The sequence below is a fragment of the Orcinus orca genome, chromosome 16 (assembly GCF_937001465.1).
Source record: "Orcinus orca chromosome 16, mOrcOrc1.1, whole genome shotgun sequence".
Taxonomy (NCBI): domain Eukaryota; kingdom Metazoa; phylum Chordata; class Mammalia; order Artiodactyla; family Delphinidae; genus Orcinus; species Orcinus orca.
The window spans coordinates 60,392,255-60,419,736 of record NC_064574.1 but is presented as its reverse complement, the minus strand read 5'-3'; the positions used below and the strand labels follow the sequence as shown (position 1 = coordinate 60,419,736).

The 27,482-nt window shown below is 43.4% G+C and overlaps 1 protein-coding gene and 1 long non-coding RNA gene across 4 annotated transcripts in view; one reads left to right on the top strand and one right to left on the bottom strand.

Moving 5' to 3' along the window:
* The window catches only part of SHISA9 (shisa family member 9), a 293,564-nt gene that overhangs the window by 69,247 nt on the left and 196,835 nt on the right, over positions 1–27,482 (bottom strand). The gene's annotated exons all lie outside the window — the stretch shown is intronic.
* Positions 1,376–17,220, top strand: LOC117201479 (uncharacterized). 2 transcript variants are annotated; one of them, XR_007472305.1, is made up of 3 exons: positions 1,376–1,712; positions 6,965–12,779; positions 13,811–17,220. It is a non-coding gene; the product is annotated as an uncharacterized LOC117201479 (long non-coding RNA). The 2 variants fall into 2 exon arrangements; XR_004483513.2 differs by having other exon boundaries at positions 13,623–17,220.

The window sequence follows — 27,482 nt, the reverse complement described above, 5'->3', positions numbered from 1 at the left end:
CCAACTCATTCCATTCTATCCCAGTTCAATCCATTCTGTCCTAATCTACATCCATGTCATCCCATTCCACTGCAAGTCAAGCTCCTCCATTTCAAGCCCCTGTGTCCCAATTCATTCCATTTCATCCCACTTCATCACTGCAGTGTCTTCTTAACCATTTCAATCTGTTCCAGTAACTCCTGCCAGAAGCATTTCAGCAGCATCTATGATGTGAGCAGCCCTGCGTTCCATGAGGGGTCTGGAGAGAGGGGCTGAGACCCCATCTTTGCACTCTCTTTAGAGAGACAGAAACAATCCTTACGAAACAAAATGAGGGCCATATTACCCTATGGCCTTCACAGACCCAGCTGAATCAAGAATCATGGGCAAAACACCTGAATGCCTAACTCTCTACACAGATCTCCATGCTTTGGTGCCATGTGGAATAGAGGGAAGAGCTTAAATTTTGAAGCCAGGCTATTAAGCGGTCAAACAGACAAGGTTATGCACCAAACAAACCTTAAAAATTTCAGTGGCTGAAAACAAAGTTTTATTTCTCACTCATGACTCGTGGCTCTCATACACTGGCTGGGGGCTCTGCTCCATGGCACCCTCACTGCCAAGACCCAGAGCAGTCTCCACCTGGAACACTGCCCCTCACCATGGCGGAGGTGGGGAGAGCACATGACAAGTTATGTATTAGCATTTAAAGCTGCCGCACAGAAGAGATACACTTCATTGCTGCTCACGTTTCACTGTCCTAAAGAAGTCACATGCTTCCACTCATAGTCAAAGGTCAGGGAAGAGAAGTCACACGTTGGGAGGTACAGAGACCAAAGAAATGTTCATGTTTCTTGGGGGGAGAACTGGAAATACCTGATGGGCAACACTAACAATGACCACACCAGCTGAGTTTCCATAGGCCCCTAATTTAATTGTCTTGAGCCTCAGTTTTCTCACCTGTAAAATGGGGATAATTAGAACCTACTTCTCAGGTCTATTGTAAATGATGAGATAGGTATGGAAAGAACCCAGCACACAGCAGGTGCTTCGTAAATATGAATTCCCTTCCTCAAGCCTCTTCATTTATCTCCCTGCCAACCTCCTTGCAAAAACATCAGAGACACAAACTAGATGGCTCTTATCTGGGAACAGAGAGGAGCTTTCAGCCCCACCCCACCTCCCTTCCAGACCTCAGATCTGTCGCCTCTCTTTGCAACAGGAGCTTCAGCCACGTGCTCGATGATGATCCATCTGCTTTGCAAATGTAATTATATCACAACACTGATTTCTGATGGGCAGAGACCAATACCCAGAGCTGCTTTGTTCCCAAACACTGCAGGAAAAAACCCCACCATACTTCCTGGAGCAGAAGTGTAATCAGAACGAACGATCATCCAGTACAATACTGTCCCATGCTCCAGAGAAGACTGGCAAACATCCTGAACAGCAGGTTTGGACCCCTCCAGAGGTCCACACCCCTCTGCCTGCCGGAGCTTGTAATGGGTGGAACCGATACTCTGGGGCAGGCTTCTGCCTTATCTAAAGGCCCTGTGGAAAGCAGGGCCTGCAGACCCCCTCCTCCTGTGGGAAGTCACCCATTGGAGCTCCACCACAAGGTTCTAGAACAGTGGGCACAGAATAGCTCTACAATCCACCGAACACCACGACTGGGAGAACCAGGAACGAGAAAGTTCCACTGTCTACAAATGGATGAAGCCAACATTCATCAGGTACTGCCTTTGTGCTTGATCTTTTATTTCTACATAAGATGCTTTTTATTTAGTAATCTATACAATGTTTTGATTTATAAAAAGAGGGCATGGTTAAATTATAGTTTGTGAAACCATTTATTTTTTTATTGAAGTATATAGTTGATTTACAATGTTGTGTTAGTTTCAGATGCACAGCAAAGTGATTCAGTTATACACACACATATATGTATTCTTTTTCAGATTATTTTCCCTTATAAGTTATTACAAAATATTGAGTATAGTTCACTGTGCTATACAGTAGGTCCTGGTTGGTCATCTATTTTATGTACATTAGTGTGTATCTGTTAATCCCAAACTCCTAATTTATCCCTTCCTTCCCCTTTCCCCTTTGGTTACCTTAAGTTTGTTTTCTATGCCTGTGGGTCTATTTCTGTTTTGTAAATAAGTTCATTTGTATCATTTATTTTAGATTTCACATAGAAGTGTTATCATATGATAATTTGTCTTTCTCTGTCTGACTTACTTCACTTAGTATGATAATCTCTAGGTCCATCCATGTTGCTGCGAATGGCATCATTTCCTTCTTTTTTATGGCTGAGTAATATTCCATCGTATATAACTATGATTCTCCATTTCTGAGTGGATTGCGCCACAAAGTTTTCCATTAGAAGCCCATGGAAACAAACATGTACAGTCCCACCCTGTTGTAGGCATGTGCTGCTTTTCCATATCTATTTCCCATGCTGCTATGATCAACTACCACACACTTAGTGGCTTGAAACAAGACGAATCTTATTTTTCTGGAGGTCAGAAGTTTAAATGGGCTTCACACAGCTAAAAATCAAGGTGTCAGCAGAGCCGCACTGCTTCCTGGAGACACTTGGTGAGAATCATTTTTTTAACCTTTTTCAGCCTCTAGAGAATCCCCTCATTGTTTGCCTCATGGCCCTCTTCCACCTTTAAAGTCAGCATTGGCTGATTGAGTGTTTCTCATAATGCATCACTCTGACTCCTCTGACTAACTTGTCCACCTTTAAAGTGATTACAGTGGAGAACACATTGTAATCTCCTTATCTTACAGTCAATTGATTAGCAACCTTAATTCCATCTTCAGCCTTAATTCCCCCTTGCCATGTTCCATAACGTATTCACTGTTTCTAGGATTAGCATGTAGACATCTTAGGGGGACCATTGTTCTGCCTACCATATTATCTATTCCTCTTCTGATTCAGTTCTGATCAATCCTTCAAACTGGGTGTTGTATCCTATCCTATTCAAGGACTAAACATGTGACCCAAAGTAGGCCAATCAGACTTCCTATCCCTGGGATTTGAATCTTAAGTTGAATGACCCAATAATGGAAAATTATCTCCATCACAGAGCATGCTGAAAAGAGCACATTAGTCCCAGTTCTCTGAAACTCCCCTGGTCTCTTTCCTTCTTAAAGTGAGGTTCTCTAGTAGTTCCTCTGATTCTGTGAGCTGTCCCATATTTCTTCCAGTAGATCATTTATTGGCTTAAATCATCCAGACATAGTTTCTGTTGCTTGCAACCCATAAGCCCTGAGATATTCAGACTCAAAGAGAGACACACAGAGATAAGGAGAGAAACCCACAGAACCTAAAGCAGCCACACAGACAAACTCTCCTGACTTGCACTGAGGACAACAGACTTATTTTGAAAAAAAAAAAAAGTTGAGGCTGAAATAAATAGCTCGGCCAGATGAATTCATTTCTAGGCAGTGGCAGACCTGTTATATGCACCTCTGGGTCTTTTCACAGTTCCGTTGTTGGAACTATCCCCTTTTATTTATTTACACTGAATGATAAAAGCAGTATGATAATACGCGTGAAATAAGGTTTCTGCTTTGTCTTCTTCCCTGATCTTTTCTTCCCATAATTTAATCTATGCAGCCATACTGATTCCTCCAGGCAAAGCCTTGCAGAACCGACTGCTGCTCCTGTCCATTCATTCGTTCGACATAAATTATAATACCTACTCTGTGCTGGGAACCTTGGGGATGTGGAGATAAAGAAGTCAGACTCCCTGGGCCCAAGCGAGCTATTTGTCATATTCCTCTAAGAAAAATTCCCCGAGCATGCTTACTAGGCGCCAGCTAATCCATCATTCTATCCTCGTGGAGATTAGAGTCTAGAGATAAAGTTATGAAGGAGGCATGTGCTGATGTAGAATGATCAGCAGGGAAATCTGTTTTTTCTGAATGACAGAAAGTGCATTTGGCTAAATAATAAGCATACGAAACATATTTAGTTCAAGATTTGTAAAGGTTTAATTATGCAGTCATGTAAATTTAGAAATATTCTTTCCATAAGAGCAGTAGAGACAGATACTGATTGAGGAGAAGGAGGGAACACGTCTTGGTGGATGCGATATACGAAGAGGATACAGCTCCAGAGCATTTATATTCTTGTGACCATAAGAGGAAGCTGAATTCTCTGCTGTTCAGCCAGATGGAGGGAGAATACAATCCACAGAAAAATGAAAGAGATTGGGTACCACTGTTGGTTGTTCCACTCGTGGAAATTCCTCCTCGTGTCATTCTTTTTACATTATCATTAGATAATGTAGGTTTGAAATTCTGCATCTCAAATAAGCTCCCAGGCAATGAGGATGGCCCCAGAACACAGGTTGGGTATCAAGGCTAGGAGTAGACTGATCTCATTATCCTAGAGACTGTGGTGGGCCCTCCTTCATAACTAGTCTCCCTGTCTCTTGCTGCTGCCAAAGAGCGCCAGGTCTGCCACAAATAGTGAAGGATGGGGTGAGGGGGAAGGGGGTCACCATGCGTAAAGAGGAGTGAGAGAACAGAAGAAGCCTAAGTCTGCCTAAGTCTGCCTTGGGGTATCCGGGAGGCTATCCAGGACAAGTGACATTTGAGCCCAACTTGTTGCCCAGCCAACAAAGGAGAGGATGGCAGCACATGGAGATAAGACAGTATGAGAAAAGACACAGAGGTACAAGCCAATATGTTTGGGAAACTACTGAAAGGTCAATATGGGTGAAGAGTAAAGTGCACTTTACTCCTGGACATCAAAACAATCCCCATTTTAGAGGTGGGAAAAGTGAGGCTTGCCCAGGGTCAAGGAGCTAATAGACAAGGGAGATGGAATTTGACCCAAGGCTACCCAACTCCAGGCACCATGTGTTTATACTATGGTCTACCATCCCCCACCTGGTGATACAGTGGCCACTCCATCCTTAGCAGTAGGTGGTTTCTGGAAACCCCCTGTGACCCTGTGCCCGGTGAGCATGAGAGGCAAAACCCAAGGCACTGAACTACAGTCTCTTCACCTAGGCCCTCTCACCTCTATTCCCAGCTGTGCGTCCACAGTCAGGCCCAGGGTTTGAGCCTGGTCAGCTGAGTCCCCGCTTTTCCAGACATTTGTCGCCCAGCAAGAGAGCTTGGGAAGGGGTATGTTCCAAGAATAGACCACTTTTCATACGTTGGTCTCAGCCTCAGCCTTATCAAGCAGGGCTCGCTGTGGCAGGAAGCCCGTCTAACTGGCTGAGAGCATCACGTCCCCCCAGATATTCCACCCCTTCACCAGAGCAGTAAATATTCCTTTGCCTAGAACACCTGCTGCCGCTGGTGGTGGATGAAAGGGCCTTGCCTGCCCGTCACCAACAGCAGAGCAGGTACTGACGTCAGAGGTCAGAGCTGTTGAAGTTACATAATCCCAAAGGCTGCCTGAACATGGAATAAGGCCACATTTAACCTTAAGGGAGCTAAAAATAGGCAAATAGAACTTTATTTCCCCATAACATTTTTAAGCTTTAAATAATATATTTTTAGTGATTGTAGGCAAGAACTGTGTTTGACCCCAGGAAATTTCTTCACTGTTGAATTATGATCCCTAGGAAATAAATAGAGGGTGTATGTATGCAGGGCATAGGCATGGCATATCTGTGAGTGCATATACGTGGGAATGAGTGTGTGTGTGTGTGTGTGTGTGTGTGTGTGTGTGTGTGTACGCAAGCACATGGATAGATATAGACAGGGATAAGGATATGAATGTAGATATATAGAATGTGGGCTGTGTTTTGCTGCAATGAGGTGGTAGCAGAATGAACGCTGATGTGACTTGGATAGGTAGGTGAGCGTGAGGTGTGTAAATTTCGTATGTGGGAAGGTTTTGATACAGGTGTGTGGTATATTTCCGTGGCTAAGGGCATGAGTTGTATGGGTGTGTAGTGGAAGCTGCATGTTGTGTGTAGTGCAGGTGTGTCTGCAGGGGTGTGTAAGGTATGTGAACCCAAGGCATTGCATCTGCTCTTGCTCTGGTGAGCGTGCAGTGGATATATTTCACTCAAGGTGGGGAATGTGTGTTTGTGTGTATTCGGATTGTGTGGGGATGTGTGGGAAACATGTCGACAGTGTGCCTGAGTGGGTCACAAGTATGAGGTGATCATGCAGGTATGCGCTGGAAGGGATGTGTGCCTGTTTGTACCTGTGTGTGTCTGCACGCACATGTCATGGCTGATGACTCCAGGAAAGATAGGCAGAGTCCCGAGTGCCCCTCCCCAATGTTTACAACATCCTAGATCTTCCTGTAACATACTTCCGGAGACCTATGTGAAGGTGTTCTCCAGAATGTTAACCCACTGCTCTCCTTTGCCCCTCTGGGACTCTAGCCCCTAATTACTCCCTTGACCAGGCACAAAGTATCTGGGGCAGTCAACATTTCTTGACACATATGGGCTTCTCTCAAACTCTGGTCTACAGGCAGAGGTTTTCCAACCTGATGGAGATGGTCAAAATCAAAAAATCAAAGTATATAATAAAATAAAACCTGTCCTGAACAGAAATAGCCTAGAGTTAAAGCTCACTTCACATTTTCCCGTAAGAATTAATTAAGAAAACATAGTGTGGCTTAGAAGAATTTCTCCAGCTTTAGGGTTTCTAGTTTCTGCTGTTGTTATTCTGCCATCTGACCTTTGGCAAATCCTCCCACTTCTTGGTTCTAGAATCTTTGTCTTAACTCTTTTAAGTCACGTATTTATGTGTTTAACAATTCTTCATTGTCTCCCTACAGCCCTCAGATAGAGTCCAATCGCCTTAGCATGCCACCCAAGACCCTCCATGACTTGACTCTTCTAGTTTCTCATTTCCATCCATCCTGTGCCCCCATAACTTCTAGGCTCACCAATCTACTCACTGTTCCTCAAGGGCAAAGTTATCTCAGCAAAGAAACACATGTCGCTGTCCTTTGTGCTGAATAGGTATACCTTGCCTGTCTTCCTTTCTGCAGAAACATCAACAGGGACCAGGAAGGACACATCCTACCATACTCACTGACGATTGATTCCATTATCCTTTCAAAATGTTTTTTGGCAACTAATAAGTTCCAGAAGCTCAATCGGCTTCTAGAATACAGCAGCCAGCCAAAGAGACATATTCCCTGCCCTTGTAAAGCTAATATATGAAAATTAACTGAATCAGACTTTTCTTCAGAAACCTAGTGCCATAACCTGTGCCTGAATCTGGAATGAAGGAGAATTTGAAGGAAAGACTTCATCAAGTTGGTGTCTCGTCAGTCATGGCTAAGAGCATGATTCGGCACACCTGGGTTTGAAACCTGACTCCACCGATGATAACACGAGTGGTCTTGGGCAAGTTTGCTAAACGCTCTGGGTCTCAACTGCTTCGTGGAACAAACCTACCTCAAAAGGTTGAATGAGATGCTGCATCATTGTAAGGGCTCAATAAATGTTGCTTTATGAAGCAAACACCTAACTTCCTCCTGATAGGCATGGATCATGCCCCTTTCATTTCCTGAATGCAGGAATTTGGGCTTCAATTATGAGCCTTGTCCATCAGGCTGAGGCTTTATCTTCTCAACTCAGATAATAATTTTCACTGTGAATTTTTAATAAGGTGCTAGGATGGTACATCATGATAACCTCCATGAGGTCAGGGATTTTCTGGTCTGTTTGTTCACTAATACAACTTCAGTGTCTAGAACAGTTTCTGGCACATAGTAGGTTCTTGGTGAGTATTTGTTAGAATAAAGGATACTGTACCTGTCGGCAGACTGCAGAAATGAATCTGCCTAGTCATTACTATTATTAACAGCCGCCACTTTCCCCATAAACTATGAAAAGTGTTCCATAAACTATGAAAAGTGTTCCACAGCTCGTCTCTAATTCCCTCCACAAAATCACGAGGCAGGTCTGATTATTCTATTTTACAGGTGAGCAAGCTAAGCAATCTGAGACCCAGCGAGGTTAACAACTAGCCTTAGGCCACGTAACTGCTAAGTGACAGAACTGGGATTTGAAGCCAAGGCTGGTTCCCACACTGTCCTATGATGCAATCCAGGAACTCTCTTGGTTTCCTGAGGAGAAGCAGAGAACCTTCTTCCCCCCACCAGTCCCTCTGATATAGCCCCCAAACTAGATGGTGAGGGGCACAGGAAAAGAGGCTGGCATTAAAGAAACAATAGGGCTGAAGAAACTGCATTGTCAATAACTGCTGAAAAATCATGACACTAATTAAGAACAATGCTCCCTGTTCTGCCAAAAGCTCTAGCTTCTTGCAGAGATCAATAAATCAAAAATAATTGTTTACTTTGTCTAGGCTCCTTCCCTTCTGCCTGTATTTTTTTCCTTCTTTCTTTGTATAATGTGAAAGTTGATGAAGGAGCCTCATTTTCACTAATGAAAGAAACTTAATTTTTTTGGCACTATATCCCTCATTAAGAAGAGCGAAATCCACTTAGGAGTGGCTTCTGCTGCCTTCCATTTGTCCAAACGAAGACCCCCAAATCAGCATAGGGCCAGTTTTAGCATGAAATTAGAGCTGCCATGAAATTTATGTCTATTGTTTTAGGAAAGATATTTAATGATAGATGGTAACAGTCACTAAAAATGACCACAGCCGTCTCCTCACTCTTGTTTTTGTTTCATCTCTCCACTCTCTCCCCAACAGTGTATGCAGGGCCAACAGTGAAGTGGCCTCAAAGAACTTGGAATCTAAAAACCAGGTTATCACTGAATACTAGATGGATACCAGAGGAGAAATAAGTAATATTACCTTAAAGAACTAGCAAGAAAAAAAATCTCCCAGGCTAGTACATAATAGTTCTTGCCCAGCCACAACACACTAGGACAGTAAAGGAATAAGACATAGGGCATGCCCTTCCCAGGACTGTCTAGGACATATCCAGGACGATCCTATTAACTTAAATACATTTTATGGCACATGTAATAGTTCAAATGATATGCTGGTAAACGTTTTTAACAACCAGATTTTTTTTGGGGGGGAAGCTCTAATTTGTAACATTTGCCAATTATCATAGTGTAAATATTCCCACCATGGTCCATTGTAAGTGACCGAGAAGAATGCTGGATTTTGGAAGAGATGTGTGTAATCCTCTGTGTACAGCTGTACACAATCCATTGAATACGGATTTGTTAAGAGATATGTACAATTGTTTCTTGTACATCAAAACCAGCAGGCTCTGGCAACCCCCGTAGTAGCCTTTGCCTCAGGAATCCTTTGATTATAATTGAGCTCTCTGTGTGGTTTTGTTCTTGGGAGGAAACTCACTTTTCTGACTCAACACTGTCTGCTTAATGGCTGACTCTTTTCTTCAGTGGCACAAGATACAGTTTCATGATGGTTTATACATCAGTTTAGTGGGAGTCAGTCCCTGGAGCCAGATCACACTAAGAGGGATAGCCAACAAGGCTGGGTAGCACAGATGGAGTTTGGTGAACAGATCACAGTATGGCTTCCCATTGGCACCAGTGCAGCTGCCCAGTGGCCTTCCTTCACCTCATGCGAAATTCTTATCACCCTCTGTTGTAACAGTTTTCTTCCTTCCTTATCAGTCCCTTCAGGCAGGCTCTGAATTCCAGAAGGATAGGTATGGGGACATAGTCATCCTTGGCACGCTGTGGTGTTAGGCTAAAAACCATTAATACAAGGGAGCTGGCTAATTAGAATAAAGGAAACATCTACTGAGGACTTCTACCCACTGCTACATGCTGCTAAGTTCAACCCCACGAACTTGAATATATCTTCTCCCATAAAACACTTGAAAAGAGAAATTAGGAAGAGCCTTATAGCCCCTGTCACAGACTCTCTAACACTTTAAAAATTCCTGAACGGTGTGCTAATGTGCTTTAACTTGGTTTAAAGTGGTAAGGTCTCCACATCACCATGGAAATATCCCCCCCATACCCCTTTCAAATAATGAGATGGTAATAAAACAATGAACTTGAGGTAAACAAGAGGCAGAAATACTTTAAGCCAGAGGATGAGCAATCAAAAGACCATTTGGTAACGCACTGTCTGCAGACTGAATGGCGGAGGGCAAATAACTATGTACAAATCTAACATCAAGACTTGGAGTTTGAGTATTGTAGACTACCGGTTTCTACTTGCAAAATTCCCATTGCAGCTAGCCACAGAGGTGTATAATAAATTAGGTTCTGATAACCTGCGTTTAGCCAAAGTGTGAAAATCAAGTGGATCCTAGAGGAACTCAGAGGCTGCAAAGATTTAAACCGCCTAACTCAGGCAGTATCGTTTGCGGGACCCAGGCTGTATAGCCACAGAAGGAATATGTGGGCTGTTACTGATCTGGAGGTGAGGGAGACCTAATAAGTGGTTATGGCTACACCATTCAGTCTGGTCATGCTAGACACCCCAATTCTAATATAATTAAAAGGATTCCTGGACACCCCCACTTCACCCAGTCCACACCCAGACATGAAAGACCTAGAGTCAGACCCGGCAGAGCCATCTCCAACTGGCTATGGGCTCAAGGATGACCTCAGAAATGTTCCGAGAATGAGGTTGCTATAACTTTATTTCAGGTAGAATGGAAAGCTGCATTTATTTCAGCTCATGTGAGTGGGGGCGGGGGCAGGGATGGGAGTCTTTCTACCATCTGAGTTAATTTCCTGCCTCGCGGTGGAAGTCCCTTCAGGGTTAGCAACGTGAACTCTCATTCTCAATGTCCAGCATTACAGCTGCAAGGGATATGGGATACACTGGGAGGCAGCAACCGCCATTATGTTTTTAGACAAATCCCCATGTCTTGCCTGTTTTCTTATTGGACTGACAACAAGTAGTGGCAATAAACCTCAATTAATTTAAAGACTAATAAATGGGTATACAAGAGTTCTCTGTGCCATCTTTGCAACTTTTCTGTATATCTAAACTGTTCTAAAATAAAACATTTCAAAAAAAACCTCCAGAAAAAAAATTACGTAATTTCTAGTTTATTGAGATGTTGAGTAGAGTTCCATAAAGGGATTGCTTTCCTGTTTAAAACTCTCCTTTGGTATCATCTCCACTGTATAAAAAACTACATTAAAAAAAAGACTGGAAGAAAAGAAGCAAGAATGATAATAATGGTTGCCTTTGGAGGGTGGGCATCCATTGGAAAGGTGGAAGGGTTTTTTTCCTACCTCTTTTAATTTTTCTTTGTCATCTAAATTTTCCACCATTACTTTTTAGGGAAAGGGTATTTGTAAAAAGGCTTTACATCTACTTTCCTACTGTCTACAAATTAAAGCTTCTTACCATAATATACCTTCCTAATCTGGCCTTGTTTCTCCAATTTCATTGTCTACCATCCCTTCTCCTCCTTAAGATACCTGTACTTCTGGATAATTTTAAATTGCCCACAGTTGTCCCAGACATGCTCTGAGTCTTTGTACATCAAATAATCCTACAGGTTCAAATGCCTTCCCTCCTTTCCAGTCCAAGTTTTAGATGTTTCCTTCAAAACCTAGCTAAGATACCATCTTTTGGGGGAAAATATTCCTGACCCCACCATGCGTCTCTACAGAATTCACTCTCTCCTCTCGCTGCCGTACATAGATTTCTATCATTGCCCTTAACACACTGATTGGTATTGATCAGACTGTATGTTAAGCCTGACTCTGAGATCACTGAGAGAAGACTAGTGCCTGATGTATTACGGCATCTTCAGTCCAGAGCCTGGCATATGGAACTTAGTGTAACACATCACTGATGGGCGGATTTAGTGAATGGGCTCATGAGCGTACGTTTGGCTTCCCCCAGAAAGGAGCACTATATACTGGTAAAAAAAAAAAAAGACTTGACCAAGTGCAAAGAGCCAAAGCAGAGAGGCAGAGCCCAGCTAGGAAGTCAGGTGAGAGGTGGGAGGGACCATGACAAAGGAACAGGGCTGTAGATGACCAGGAACCTCATCTGAGTCAGAGCCAGGGTGAGCAACTCTGAGAAGGAAGGGCTGTCTCTTCTGAGGTCCCAGGGTGACAGTTTTAAAAAGTTGTCTTGCCGTGAGATGCCAGAGAACAGATTCTAACATGACTCGTTTACTCATATGTATCTTACACTGTTAGGAACAAAATACCCGTCAGAGATCATTAAATCCAATGGTTTGTAAGCTGCCTTTCACAGAAATCTAGGATTCTGCAGAACCATTTCAAAGACAGGGCATGTGGGAAGGCTGGTGCTGCAGACCAGGTCATGAGCACTCCAACCGGGGCAGCTCCACTGGTAACTGGCTTACATCTTGACCCTCCGCAGAAAACTCTTAGGAGATGGTTCTGCTTAAAAAATAAAGGAAGATATGGAGGGAGGGGGAAGGAGGGAGGAGAAGGGATGAAAAGGAAGGGAAAGGAAGAGAGAGGAGGAGAGAGAAGGGGAGATGGAGGGAAGCAGGAAGGAGGGAGGAAGAGACGGAAGGAGGAGACCAGAAAGTAAGTTAGAAAGGGGGAAGGAAGGAAGGAAGGAAGGAAGGAAGGAAGGAAGGAAGGAAAGGGAGGTGGAGGAAGAAAGGTTAAGGAAAAGAAACAAAGGAAGGAAGAAAACAAACTACCGATAAAACCCAAACCTGTCATGAGAAAACGAAGAGTCAGGAGAGAAGTGATATTTCTGAGATCACAGAGGAAGGCGATGACACCATCAGGATGACAAGTCTGGTCCTCTCCTTCCCAACTCAGGACTCCATGTTTGAGGACAGAAGCTTCATTAGCTCCTTCTTCCTCCCCTTCACCCCACAACGCAAGGGTGCCCGAACAGAGGCAGCAAGCTCAGGATGTCCAATGAAGCAAAAAGCAAAGGTAAAGGCGGGTGTTATGGAACTAAAAACTTCATATAGGAGATCAGACACTCTGGCCATCTCATAACCTACTCACTTGAATGGGGAAAGTGGTTCCTAATCAGGGCAGCAACTGCTTGCATGTAAGTAAGAGCTGGTGTGCCTGGAAAACGCTTGTCCTCCTAAATGGCTCAAATACTCCCCTTGTGAAGCCTCCATAATCCTGAATCACTAAGAAAAACCTCTCTTCAAATACCATACAAAAGACAACTTGAATAAGACTTGGGGGTATGATTGGTGGGGTCTAAGGTCTGAGGGCTGCCATATTTGTTCACTCTACATGCATTTTCTGAGGGTCTCTTATACGCTAAGTACTGTCCTAGGAGACGGATATACAGCATTGTTCTGTATATACCCCTGTTCTCAAAAGCTCAAAGTCCAACCATTCTGGTTATAATAATGTGTGATGAGGACTATCAATGATGGAGGAGAGAATCGGTGTGAAGAAAGTACTAGCACCTACCCCAGCACAGGAGAGTCAGAGAAGAGTTCCAACAGTGGTTCTCAACTTCAATCTGCATGTGTATTACCAGGGGGGAATCTTATTAAAGCGCAGATTCTGATTCTCTGGGATGGGGCCTCAGATTTTGCACGTCTAACAGGCTCCCAGATGCTGCTGACACTATTATTCAGAGACCACAGATGGGGAAGCAAGTCCTAGAACAGAGTCACTCAAAACATGGTCCATGGACTAGGCAGATCATCATCACTTTTGAGTTTGCATAAATGCAAATTCTCAGACTTTAGCCCAGACCTACTAAATCAGCATCTCTGGGGAAGGAGCTCAGAAATCTGTGTTTTACAGATCCTCAAGTTGGTTCGTATATATGCTGACATTTGAGAAGCAGCATCCTTGGGAAGCTACTTGAACTGAGTCCTAAAGAAAGAGGTAAGACTGCCATGTTGAGAATCGCATACAACAGCATGTATCATAGGCTCCACTGTCTGCCTCCCATTTTGGTTCCAACAAATGCTTTTCATTCACTTCGCCAGACAGAGTGGATCAGTGTCATTGCCAAGGCAAAACAGGACCCGACATCTTGTAAGCTGAAACAGGCTTGAAAACTCCTGGAGGGGGAAGGAAGTTTACATCCTGTTGAAGCGCCACAAAGATGGCAAGTGTGTGGCATATGTGCCACTGTATCCTCGTTCTGTTCCTGTGGTAGACATCGTTAATCAATCCCTGTTCTCTTTCCTGCTTAGCCCAGACACTCTCTCAGAAACCTCAACCTAGCTCTCCAGGCACCCCCTATCGACGGAAAGAAGCTTGTACCTAAGAGGATATCCTTCGAATCGTGTCCTTCATCATTGACTGATAACATTAGTCAAAATAAATGTTTTACCAGGTACAGGGAGAAAAAAAAAAGACCACCATCATTTTTCTTCATGATGTGCATTTCTCAGGAAGAAGAATCCTTATTCCAGGGTTATCGGGTGAAGTGACCAAGCTACCGATTTAGTGAGCGACATTTGCGTATTTCATCCAAGGGGAAGAAAGGAAGGGGGAGGAAATGCACATTTACTGAACCTGTACATCATGCACCTTCCTAAGAGTTTTACATACAGAATAGCTCATCCAACCCTCACTACAACCATACAGGGTAAATCTGTCAGCCACATTTTACAGAGGCGGTTAGAGAAGTTAGGTAACCTGCTGCTGTCAAACAGCTAGTGGAGAGGTCTCTCTGGCTTGAAACATGGGTCCTTTTCCAGTATACTTTAATTAACAGGCACATCACAGATGTAGTATTGATAAAAAACAAAAACAAAACACAAAACAGCAAGGGCTTCACGATAGTTTTTACTAGAGAGCTCTAAAAGTTAAAAGAGCCACTACATTCTCTTAAAGGGCCCTTCTTGGCCCAGAATCTCTGAGTTTCACATGGCCTGGGACCTAGATTTCAGCTTCTTGTTGATCCTCAAAGGACATGATAGTGGCTACGGACTATCTACCTCAGGAGCACAAAATCCTTAAGGAAAAAAAGCTGGTGGCTTTATCAGACAAAACCCAAAGCAATGATCTGTTGTTTTAACTACTAATTCTGCAATCTGGTTTATTTCCCTTTGGTGGCCCTTGATGGAGAGTGTAATATTAATGTATTTATTAATACATCAATCTTGCTATTGACATAATTGTATATTATAACAATAATTACATTATTATCACTGTCACTATTACTATAATGTCACAGGTTGGGTTCTCCAGAAGCATAGGTGAGATGGAATTTAGGGGGCAAGATATTTATTGGGGATCAACAGATGTGAAGGGAAAAGGGGAGGAAATAAGATAGAACAGGGTGAAGAGCGCTCGAAAAGCCTGAGCATCAGCAAGGGGCTCTGGAATGAATATTATCCACCAGGGTTGTCCCCTTCAGGCCAAAATGGTCCAACCTTTATCTATCTGCCTCATTCAGTCACTAGAGGCTGGATGCTCTGGGAAGAATGTGATGGTACAAGCTCTCTATGGCAGAGGCAGACCCTGAAAGAGCTGATAGCTATAGGCTCTCTGCCGACCACACTCCTTATAGCTGGACAGCAAGTCCTTTTTGAAGGAGGAGCCAGATGGTACATCTTTATTTACCAAAACGAATGATACCTCCTGATATCTGAATGGGGCTTTACAATTGATGACATTTTCATATCTGTTAGCACATTTGCTCCTTGCAATCCAAATCTGAACATGATGTTTTGTAGTAGATTCCACTGTTGTCCAAAATACTTGTTCTTCCCTATGGAAGGATTACTTCCTCCCCTACTGACATCAGGCTCAGTCATGTGACTTGTGTTGGCCAGTGAGTTATGAGTGAAAGTGATGAGCATCACTTCTGAGCAAAAGCTTTAAGAGCCGTTACATGTGCTGTCATCTTCTCTTTTTTTTCCCCTCTGCTAAGAGTCCAGGTTGTCCCACACAGGAGCTGCTCCTTCAGTTCCTGAGTAAAGGCACTGGAGCAAAAACTGCAGGCGCTCCACAATGGACATGAATGCGAGTGAGTTAGATTCCTCCGTTGTCTCAAGCCACTAAGATATTTAGGGATGTTTGTTGCTACAGCATAACTTATCCTAGCTTGACTGAGACACTCCCATCACTTACAAGCCCATGCTCCTCAGCAAGGCTTTATATAATCCCACCTCTGCCCGTCTCTCCAGTCTTATCTCCCACCATGCCTCACCTTGCTTTCTTCCAACCACATCACACACATTTATCTTCTTGAAAAGCTCCTACCCCTTCTCTAAGATGTAGCTCAAATATTCTCTACTCTATGCAATTTTCCCTCATCCCCTCTCCCTAGGCAGAAATAACTCCACCAATCTTTCTCATTGGGCTGTGTAGAAACTATTTTGTTAATCCCTTCCCAGTGCCTAGAACGCTGTCAGGCACTCAGCAGGGGGTCAATAACATTTGTTGGAATAAATCATAGTCTATACTGATGTGTTAGCGTGTGCCAGGAACTGTAGTAAGTGTTTGAAGAAGATTATTTAACTTAAATTAAGGTAGGTATTATTACTGTTCCCTATTTTTTTAATGTTTTTAGGTTTATCCATTTTACTTTTCTTTTATTTCTGTGTGTATTCACAGTATGACTTGTCAGTAGTAATAAGAATTATAATTAGGCTCTAAATACATAGGTCATTGTTGATCACATAATGAGAAGTTCCTAGAAGAGAATACTAGGTAGGGGAAGAGAGAGAATACCAAAGAAAGGAAAACAGGAAGATATTTTTAAAAACTAGGTTTCTTTATTTCACCTAGTGGTTCCTGAAGACACTCAGATGCATTGTTTTTGAAGGGCAGGGTCAGTGTTAATCTATGAAAATCAGAAGAAGGCCTAGCAACTAAAAAAAGTTCAAATGAAAGTTTCAGCATTCAAAAGGAAATAAAGTACCTAAGGAAACTTGGTCCAGCTATTTTTAATGTAGTAGAGACCCTATGTGTGGGGATATATGTAAAAGTCTATCTACATTACCTAATGCTCAGGTAATACAGTTTTGACATGACTTAGGAACAGAATACATATCACTGTATAAAAGAACACAGCAGAAGTACAACTTCTTGTTGAAACCGGGCACTACAGTGAAATACTAAGTAAGCAGGACATAGGTTATAAGGATTGAATTCTTTATGTGCTTTGATCAAAAGCCAAAAAGAAGGTACTCTGCAACCTTGAATAATTTCCCCCAAATTTGATTAAAGTCATCCTCAACATAATGATTCCTACAAAGTTCTGTACGCTGTGACAAAGTGAGAGAGTGACATGGACATATATACACTACCAAACATAAAATAGCTAGCTAGTGGGAAGCAGCCGCGTAGCACAGGGAGATCAGCTCGGTGCTTTGTGACCACCTAGAGGGGTGGGATAGGGAGGGTGGGAGGGAGGGAGACGCAAGAGGGAAGAGATATGGGAACATATGTATAACTGATTCACTTTGTTATAAAGCAGAAACTAACACACCATTGGAAAGCAATTATACTCTAATAAAGATGTTAAAAAAAAATATTCCTTGTCCTACAACTACTGTTGCCTATTTTACAAATGGGAAACCTGAGGCCCAGAGAGGTTAAGTGACTTAATTGGTACTTGGCATTGACAAAACCAGGCAGTCTAGTTTTACTACCCATTTTTTCACCACTGTGCTATCTTGTAGCAATCTGGGGGTGCCCAGATTCCAACAAATTTTCTCACGCATAGTGGATACTCCATAAATGGTGGCAGTGGTGTATAACGTATTGGTGTATTTGGAAGGGTCTGAACCTAGTGCAGGCATAGAGGGAGTACGTTGACTGTAGGACATTTAAAAGCAATAATAAAACCAACTAAGGTTTGGTCTTCTATATAATATCGCAATGCACTAGCAGTTCTAAACAATTCCAGCAATTCTAAATGTCAGTAATAAAATATTCTTCCATGCCAAGATGGGTCATTTCCACTCCCACACCCATTAATACAACACTGAATCATTGCTGAATGAATGAATGAATGAACTAGTTGATAGAACTGATGAGAACGTGAATGATGAAGATGTAGCAATTGACACAGAACAAGTAAATTACTTCCACGACTTTCAATTAAAACAAAGCCCATAGTCTAGTTTGACATGTTGCCTCCCTTGTAATGTAACCGGAACTGGGGAGAAACCAGCCAATCCAGCTGGATGGGCCTGGCATTCCAAAAAAGAATTTAAAAAATCCACTTTGCAAATCCAAAGGGCCCGGCATCACCCAGTAACCTGAAGTGTGGGGACAGAGAAATATCTCACCTTGGTGCCCCCATGTCGCCTATGCCAGTGGCCAGAGCTGCAGAGATGCAAGTAGGATTTAGGGAGGAATCTGGAACCTGAATTTGAATGGGCTCCATTAGGCAATGACCCAAGTTTCCAGAGCCCACTTCTCACTAAACTGTTATTCTGCTAGGAAAAAGAAATGAAAATCATGGATATTCCTTATGAGTAAGTTCTGTGTCTTGGGCCTTTGATGATAATTTTATGGACATTTTATCATAACAGAGGATGCAAATTTCAATATTTCCACACTTCCACGTCAGTACAGAATTCCCTAATATTTGATGAAACCAAGGTCCGGAAAAATAAAGGATCCCACCCAGCTCTGTAGTCCCCATCTGGGAGACTCCTCACTTCTTTGTCTGCTTGTCTGTCTCTGACTACATTGTGAGTTTCTGGAATGTGGAGATGCTATCTCCCTCCTCACTGCTTCCTGAGCTATTAAAGTAGCCCTTGGCTTGTTGAGTGACTAAATGATCACTTTGTCTCTTTCTGTCCTGGTCTAACTTGGTGTCTCTCTCCTAGTACACCTTCCCCAAGTGATTGACTGGGTCACCCAGAACGTCTTCCCCATTCATGAAGACAACCTAGAGATCGGGGTCAGGGGACAGATCCTTAAAACGTCTACTTTTCATCAGAAATGCTTCCCATAAGCTGCTCACTTTCTCCCCAAAGTTTTCTCCAGTGACCCTCAATGGATATCAGCGAGAGGGTCTCGATTAGGGGTTAATTGCTTTAAGTACTTTTTAACACCTATTAATTTTTCTCTTCATGAGGAAGACACGTGTCAGGACTTGCCAAACAGTCACAAGGAAGAAGCAGTGACATCAGAGCAGTGGTTCTCAACTGGCGGAGAGAATTTGCCCCCAGGACCCAAAGGGACATTTGGCAGTGTCTGGACACATTTTTGATTGTCACAACTGGGGCAGGAGATGCTACTACAGCTAGAGGGTGGAGGCCAGGGGTGATGTTAAGCACCCTAAAATTCACAGGACAGGCCCCCACAGCAAAGAAGTATCCAGCTCCAAATGTCATCAGTGCTGAGGGTATACCTGCATTAAGGTATACCTATATCTGCATTAAGGCACTGGTGCTTAGAAGCAATAAATATATGAAGTCACAAATTCCACGTTGGGAAAAGTAATGATGAGCAGCACCAGCAGTAAACACCTACTGGGTGGCAGATACTCTTTTAAGTACTTGGCACTTGAACTGTTTCAACCCTCATCCAACAGCCCTCAGAGGCAGGGATGGTCACTATCCCTATTTTACTAATGAAAACACCAAGGCACCCGAAGTCACCCAGCTAGCATGTGTCAGAGCTGCTATTCCACCTCACCTGCCTGGCTCCAAATCTCTATTCTTAACCACTCTGGTGTGTTGGAGATCAGGGACCATATCTGTTCTGGCTTCTAGATTCATTTCTTTAGGAAAGAGACAATGCAACAGAGCAAAGCGTTTGTACTTCTGTAGGTTTTTGTGGAAGGAAGATATCAGGACTGAACACTGAACAGTGACTAACGTTTGCAATTGTGGGGAACAAATGGCAAATGCAAGAGCCCGAGATTGCTTTCTACTTCCGCCATAGTGGTTAATGAGAGAGGTCAGTGTAGTGGAAAGAACATTATGTCAGGAAGCAAGAAACATGGATTCGGGGCACAGCTCTGCCACAAATATACCCTGGAACTTTGGGCAAGTTTCTTAAACTCTCACCTGATTTTTCTTTTCTGGTATTGTCCCTGTTTTCCATTTTAGTTCTGGCAGGTGTGTAGAGCACGAGTTGACAAACTATGGCCCACAGGTCAAATATGTATGGCTGTCAGCTGTTTTTGACAATAAAGTTTTATTGAGACATGGCTACACCCATATTTTACACGTCATCTATGGCTGCTTTTGTGCTACCATGGCAGAGATGAGAGGTTGTAATAGAGATTGTAGAGTCCAAAAATATTTAAAATATTTATTATTTAGTCCTTTACAGATAAAGCTTGTTGACCCCTAGGGCAGAGGTAATTCTTTGTAGATTTTCTTCTAAATCTCTGAAGTAGAAAAACAAAAACTGAAACATGAGCTGAGCACTACACTGACCTACGATGATGGTCTAGCGAAATGACCCATGTGAAAGTACTCTGAAAAAGAACAAAGAAATATCTGCATTGTGGTATTAATACCAATTGATGGGGATGCAGTGTGACAGAATAAGAACCAAACAAACAAGTAGCATGGGGTTTGGAATCAAGCACACCTGAGTGTGAATCCAAGTCCAACCAACTATTACTATTGTGATTTGGAAGTAGTTATTAAATTCCTTGGGTCTCAGTTTTCTTAACTGGGGATAATATTAAATCAAGGAGAGGGAATAATGCGGATAATTATACTTATTTCCTAAGGATGCTGGGAAGATTCAATGAAATATATTCAATGATTTATGCATTTGTTCATTGAATATGTCTGATGGCTGCCCCACTGTGTGCCTGGAGCTATGCCAATCACCAACGTACAGCTATGCCTAGACAGCCATTGTCCCTGCCATCCTGGCACCTAAGGTCTAGTGGAATAGAAAGACATGGAATTCACTTAAGTGCTACCATTCAAATTAAGTGGTAGCATTACTAGGACTGCTACTAATAGCTAAGAATGTTTTAAAGGTAGAACACATCTGGGTTCCCAGTTGTGAGAGGGCTTTGCGGGCTGATGGGGGATTCACAAGAGTGGGAGAGCTTAACCCAGGGAAGGAAGAAGGAGAGAAGGTGCACAGCAGAACGCTGTGTATATCTGAGCACTGGATAAGACATGGGGTAAGAGATGGCAAAGAAAGAGAAAGTAGGGTGTGAAAAAGGCAGGGCTAGAGGTCAAATTTCCCTACTGGACATCATGAAACGACAGAGAACACTACACATCCACCAAGGATATCCCCTCCTCTTGCAGAAAGCAGCCCCTCTGAGCCCCTCCAAAGAAATCCACGCAACTGCAAACACACAACAGAGCGTTGCACAACCACACTTCTGTACACCGTAGCGGGGTATGTATGTGTTTTTACTAAACTGGTTCCCTTTTCTTCCTGGGAAACTACAACATATCCACCAGGCTTTCCTGTAATTAGGTTTAGCCATCCAACAGTTCTGGCCAATGGAACCTAGGCAGAAGTTATGTTTGCCCCTCCAAGCCCATCCTAGCAAAAGCCTCCTATCTAGATCTCTCCTAGTCTGCTGGTGAGATGCAGAGGACCCAGTGGAGAATCGCAAGGTCTTACGGGAATGGTGGAGCCACAAGATAGAATAATCCTGGGTCCCTGAATAACTGCATTGAGCAGAGTTCACTATACTGTGCACAAGAAAAAAACATTGATTATATTAATGCACTGAGGATTTGGGCTTCATAACCCTAATTAATACATATAAGTGTCTTATTTTTCCTTTATATATTTACTACCTCTGGAATGGAAGCCTTCATGAAGACAAGAACTCTGTCCTCTTATTCACTCTTCTGTCCAGAACAGTCTGACATAAAGAAGATGCTTAGATAACATTTGTTGACCAAAATATTAGCAAGTTCAGGACCAGATAAATAGCAATCAATGACCTGGAGTCCTTGGAAAGATGGGATAAAAGCACACACACAGAACTGCTCTTCTGTAAACTGCAAAGTTACGTGAAGATGTTAAATTTTACCATCACCACAGAGGTGCGTTTGCAAATGCACAGGTGAGAGCATGCATGAAGACACAGTCACACCAAGTTCTTACAGCATCGTGGTGCAGACACAGGTACATGGACACAGCATGGCTGAATTCTTACAGCATGATGGGAGCCTAAAGTGTTCATGTCCCAAACAGACTAAGGGACTTCCAGACCTCACGTACATATGGGACCCACGTCCACGTGGGACCCACATCCACCTCCAAAGGGCACATAAGCTGAGCTGACAGATTCATAAACCAAGTGTAGGCTTTGGGCCCAGATAATCTGGGAATAAATAAGAATATTAACTCATACTTATTGAGTTCTTTGTAGCTTTCCAGCACTGTGATGGTAGTGTTATGTATGTCCCCTTGTACTTAATTCTCTTATGAACCCTAAATGGTAATATTATTGTTATCTTCATTTTCCAAGTCAGCAAATTCAGGCTTAGAGACCTGAAAGGAAGTGCTCAAGGCCACCTGGCCAGTGGGGCTCCCTAGATGCCTGACCCTGGTACGTGCCTTCACCTCTCCATCCCTCTGTATCTTCATCTGAAACGTGAAAGCAAAAACACACACCTGATCGTCTAGTAGGAGGATGGAATTAAATCAGACCATCTGCAGAATTCCCTGCAGATCACCTGACACTCAGAAGGAGCTCAGAAATATGCCACCTCCCTTCCTTTCCCTTCTCTTCCTTTGCCCAGAAGAGCTGTTTCGTCCTAGGCAAGGTTCTGGTCTCCAAAAACCAGCAGCAAGCAAAGGCTATGTCTCCAAAAGACTCTGCCACCAGGGCCAGCCAGTGTGCACCAAATCCTTAATAGTATTTAAACATTGTCTGGGCATCTAATTATCTTAATCATGCAGCATTCAAAACAGCACAGTCGGTGTGCACCCCAGGAAAGGTCCCATTCACAGAACAGGTACTGTTCAGGGCCTATTAAGCCAGAGAAAAATGTCTAATAACAGAATTTAACAATTGCAGCACTTAAAACAGGAAAGGCTGACAAGTCTTCATCGGAAGCTGGGCTCTCCCCAAGATCCCTGCTCCAGGCTGAGCCTCTCAGGATCCTTTCACCTCCGAAGTACCTCATCTCAGCTTTAGCCTCCCCTGCTTCAGGGGCTGTGACTCTTTTATTGTGATTATGTGGGTTAATTCTCACAATCACGTGAGGTCAACATGGTTAAGTCCATTTCACGGATGGGGACCGAGCCTTAGAGACTTTGGTTTGGAACAAAACTCCTAAGCTCACCCTGCAGCCCAGTGTCCACCTTGACGGCTTAAGAATTTATGTCTTGGTAGAGAACAGACTTGTGGCTGCCAAGGGGGAGGGGGGTGGCGGAGGGATGGAGTGGGAGTTTGAGATTAGCGGATGCAACTATTACATATAGAATAGATAAACAACCAGGTCCTACTGCAGAGCATAGGGAACTATATTCAATATGCTGGAATAAACCATAATGGAAAAGAATGTAAAAAAGGAATGTATATATGTGTATAACCGAGTCACTTTGCTGTACAGCAGAAACTCACACAACACTGTAAATCAACTATACTTCAACAAAATTAATTTTTAAAATAAATAAATAAATACTAATATTAAAAAAAAAAAAAGAATTTATATCTTGGAAAAGAACCAAAGAGAAACTCCTTCAAGAGCTGGCCTGTAGTGTCTGCTCTTCCTTCCGGTCTCTCCCTCTCCTTCTCTTCCCTCTTCCCCTTTCCTTCCTTCCCAACTTCCTTTTCCTTTTCTCTCTTTCGTCTCTATCCCCCCCCTTTGTTTTCTCTTTTCTTCCCCTCTTTCCTTCTTTATCTCCCGTAGTCTCTCCACCTTTCCCCCTTGGTGTTTTTCTCCATCTCTTTCTGTCTCTCTGTATCTCTCTAGAGCTCTCTCTCTCTGTGTCTCTATTTGTCTCTCTCTGTCTCTATTTGTCTCTGTCTCCCCCTCTCTCCCACTTCCTCACCCTCACACACTCTCACTCTCTCCCTGTATTGATTATCTACCTACTCTTTGCCTGGCCTCCTGCACCCCACTGGGACGGGCAGATCAATTAGACACTGTCTCTGACTTCCAGGAACCCACACTAAGGTAGAGAAGGGAGGTAAAGAACCACACAGACAAGCGCAGTAGGAGGTGAGCACGACGACGCGGGGAGGCCGAAGGGCTGTAGGAGCATGGAAGACGGCCCCAGGGAAGGCCTGCTCTTCACGGCAGCCTCTACATCACTGTCCAAACTGCTGTCCAAGCTCAAGATGTCACTATGTGCACACATGGGGCCGCCAAGGCTTTGTCAGCCTCTGCAGATCACCAAGTTCTCAACGTGTGCCGTAAAACGCTTAAGGGCTTGCCACTAGCTGGGATGTGTCATGGAAATGGATCCTTCCTCACATCCTGTCAATTTCAAATCAGGCTGCCCATTGCTGGGAGAGCCATACTTGTTGTTAAGAGAAAAAGAAACTGATCTGCTGTCTGCTTGTCTCTGTCCCAGGCTATGGTGAATAGTCAGGTAACATCAGACATCAGCCAGCCAATGTCCTACACTAGCCTCAGAGGTGTGCAATGTTCAGTGTTCGCAAGACCAGATTAATGAACCAAAAACACATAAATATTTCTTGAGTGGCTATGACAGCCTTGCACCAGACTGGGTTTTCACAATCAGAAACTGTCTCACGTTGAGGTCATCTTGTGTAGATGGTATAAAACAGCACATTTGGAGTCAAACAGATTTTGGTTCCTAATTGTGAGGTCTTGGGTGAGAAACTGCCTCTCTACGAGGCTCAGTATCACATTTTTACAAGGTGGATTATATTACCTACATTGCAAGACTATTGATCAAAATGGAGATGAGCACAGTAGCTCCTCCAACATCAAATAGGAACGCAGTAAATGATACTTATGATTTCTAAATATTATGACTCTAACTCATCATAATGGTTCTGTGAGATAGGTAACAGCATACACTCATTTCAGGAGAAAAGCAAAGAATCAAAGACACGCCACTAATAAAACAGAAAGCCAGACTCTGAGATGCAATCCTTCCACACAGGATACCCCATCCCATCAGATAAGTTACCATCAAGAAGGAAATCAATGGTGAATTCACATGTCAGGTCCATCCAGATTGTGGAGGACACCAATGGCGTCTCAGTTTTGTTACCCTGTCCAGAGCTGACAGAACAGGAGGCCTGCCTATCCCCCTTATCCCAGAGTTCCCCGGAATGTTACAGGTAACCTGCAAATAGTGAAAGGCTCCAAGTGCTTTATGTTTTAACAGGTCTGATCTCTCTTGGGCTTGGGGAACTGACACTACCTTTCTCTCCCTCCCCACCCTGGCTAATAACTTTGGTCATAAGGCAACCTCTCTTCAAAGCCTTTCTTTCCTCTCAGGTTGAGAAAGTTCCAGTTTGGTGATTTTTCATTATCCCCCCATTTAGATAATTTTCAAAACACAGTGGAACCTTCAAACCGAGTGAACAATGTTGCCAATCTTTCTGCGGGCTATCTCTGCTAAGCATTAAGAGATAAACTGACTGCAGTGGGAGGGGAATTTGGAACACCGTTGCCATTAATAGTAATAGGGGAAGCCAAGTGCATCCTGAAGTTCGGTCACAGGAGGAGGCATTAGAGACACCTGTGTATCAAGGGCTGGACTCAGTCTGAGTCAGGATTCAGTGAGGCCTTTCCTCACCAAGGAGAGCATCCCCAAATGCAGGGCACAATGGAGTGATGAAGGGAACACTCAGACACTGAGTACCTGCTGTATGCAAAGCCTTTTAAGAATGTTTTCTTGGGCCTCCCTGGTGGCACAGTAGTTGAGAGTCCGCCTGCCGATACAGGGGACACGGGTTCGTGCCCCGGTCCAGGAAGATCCCACATGCCGCGGAGCGGCTAGGCCCATGAGCCATGGCCACTGAGCCTGCGCGTCTGGAACCTGTGCTATGCAATGGGAGAGGCCACAACAGTGAGAGGCCCGCGTACCGCAAAATAATAATAATAATAATGTTTTCTTGCTTTATCTTCAGAATAATAACAAGAGTTGGGAGTAATATGTTTTGTGAATGAGAATGTAGAGGTAGAAACCCAAAGTTATGTAGCTCATAAGTGATGGATCCAGAATCTGAAATGTAGTCTGTCTAGCTCCAAAAGTCCCATGGCTAAGACCACTTTACTATGAAAAAGCCTTGCTTTCTGCATTCTTCAATGTCTCTTTTGCAAGAGAAGATAGGGCTGCTTCTCTTGGAGGCAGTTGAAGAACTATAAGTTCACTATCTTCTGTGATAACACAAAAAGAGACCTTTGCCCATTCTCACTAGATTCGCAGTTTCTGCCAACTGTGCTCACCATCCAACTCATACATTTGTTTTTTAAAAGATATAATCCACCTGTCCTACTTTGTGCCATTCAATAGAGTAGTCTTCCTGTATTATTCAGAACAGCCACTTCTGCTTCATGAGTGGGTACCAATAGCAACTGGGCCACTCATAGCCCATCCCACTACCATAACAGGCATTATTAATCAATCTCCCACTGAGCAGCCACTACCAATGGATCAGATTATGCACTGAAGATTCAATCTATTCACCAGCCCTGACCCAAGCCAATCACAGCTCCTAAACAAATGAATTTATCTTTTGGATTAACAAAATCTGTTCTTTCTTGCCTCACTTCCCAAAAGAGTAGAAAAACAAATTGACTGTATTCTAATGTGTACCTTTACCAACACATTTCTTTTATTTTTTAATTCCCACATACCCTCCCGAAGATTTGGATCCAGACAAATAACCTAATTCTCATACCTTAGTTCCATCACATTTGTTTATTATAGGACCTTAGGGACGTTGGGTTTTTCATCTATAAAACAGACAGGATAACATTGTCCCTGTGGTGTTGTTTGAGCATTAAATGAGCAAACATTCATAGAGCACCAAACACAACGCCATTAGGGACATCAGTCCACTAATGTCAACAGGCTTCTCCCTTCCCCCCACAGCCACCAATCATGATACTTGTGTATTTGCTCCTAACAGAAAACTGGTACTGAACAACACTATGAGCAAACCTACAAACCCAAGTGACACTGCATATTTCTTTTCCAACTTCTTGAAAAAAAATGCCCAAACATCTTAGAGGAATCTCCTCCTCCTCTCCACCACCGCCTGGCTGGTTTCCTGCGTTACAGAGATCTTTCCGACCCATTCCCTCTAGCATTTAGGAAGGGCGGAGTCTCAAGTCAACCTGAGGATAGCCACTTGCCTGAGGCTGAAACAATCACCAGTGGCTTGGCAAGAAATGGCTGTGCCCTAAAGCGACAGCTGAAGAGGACCTCTGGCTGAACGACAAAATTCTGCAGTGGCTGGTAACTGCCTAGAGCTGAATTGTACACAGAGGCTGAATTTCCTTCTCTTAAAACCAGTGCCAATCCCAGATTATTTATTTCTTCAACAGCAAGGGCAACAACAAAAGCGTTGAGCCCCTACTCTGGGCAAGGCATGGGCTAGATCCACCAACCACCCCTCCAGGCACTTCTCCAATGAGCTGAAAAAATGAGAGTAACCTTGGACACGGATGGAGAGCTTCCAATGTGCTGGGCACTGCAGTATTTGATGTGGACTATCTCACTCCATCCTCAGAGAATCCCATGCAATAGGACTTCCATTATCATCATTTTACCAAAGAGGAAACTGACGGTGAGAGAGAAGGATGC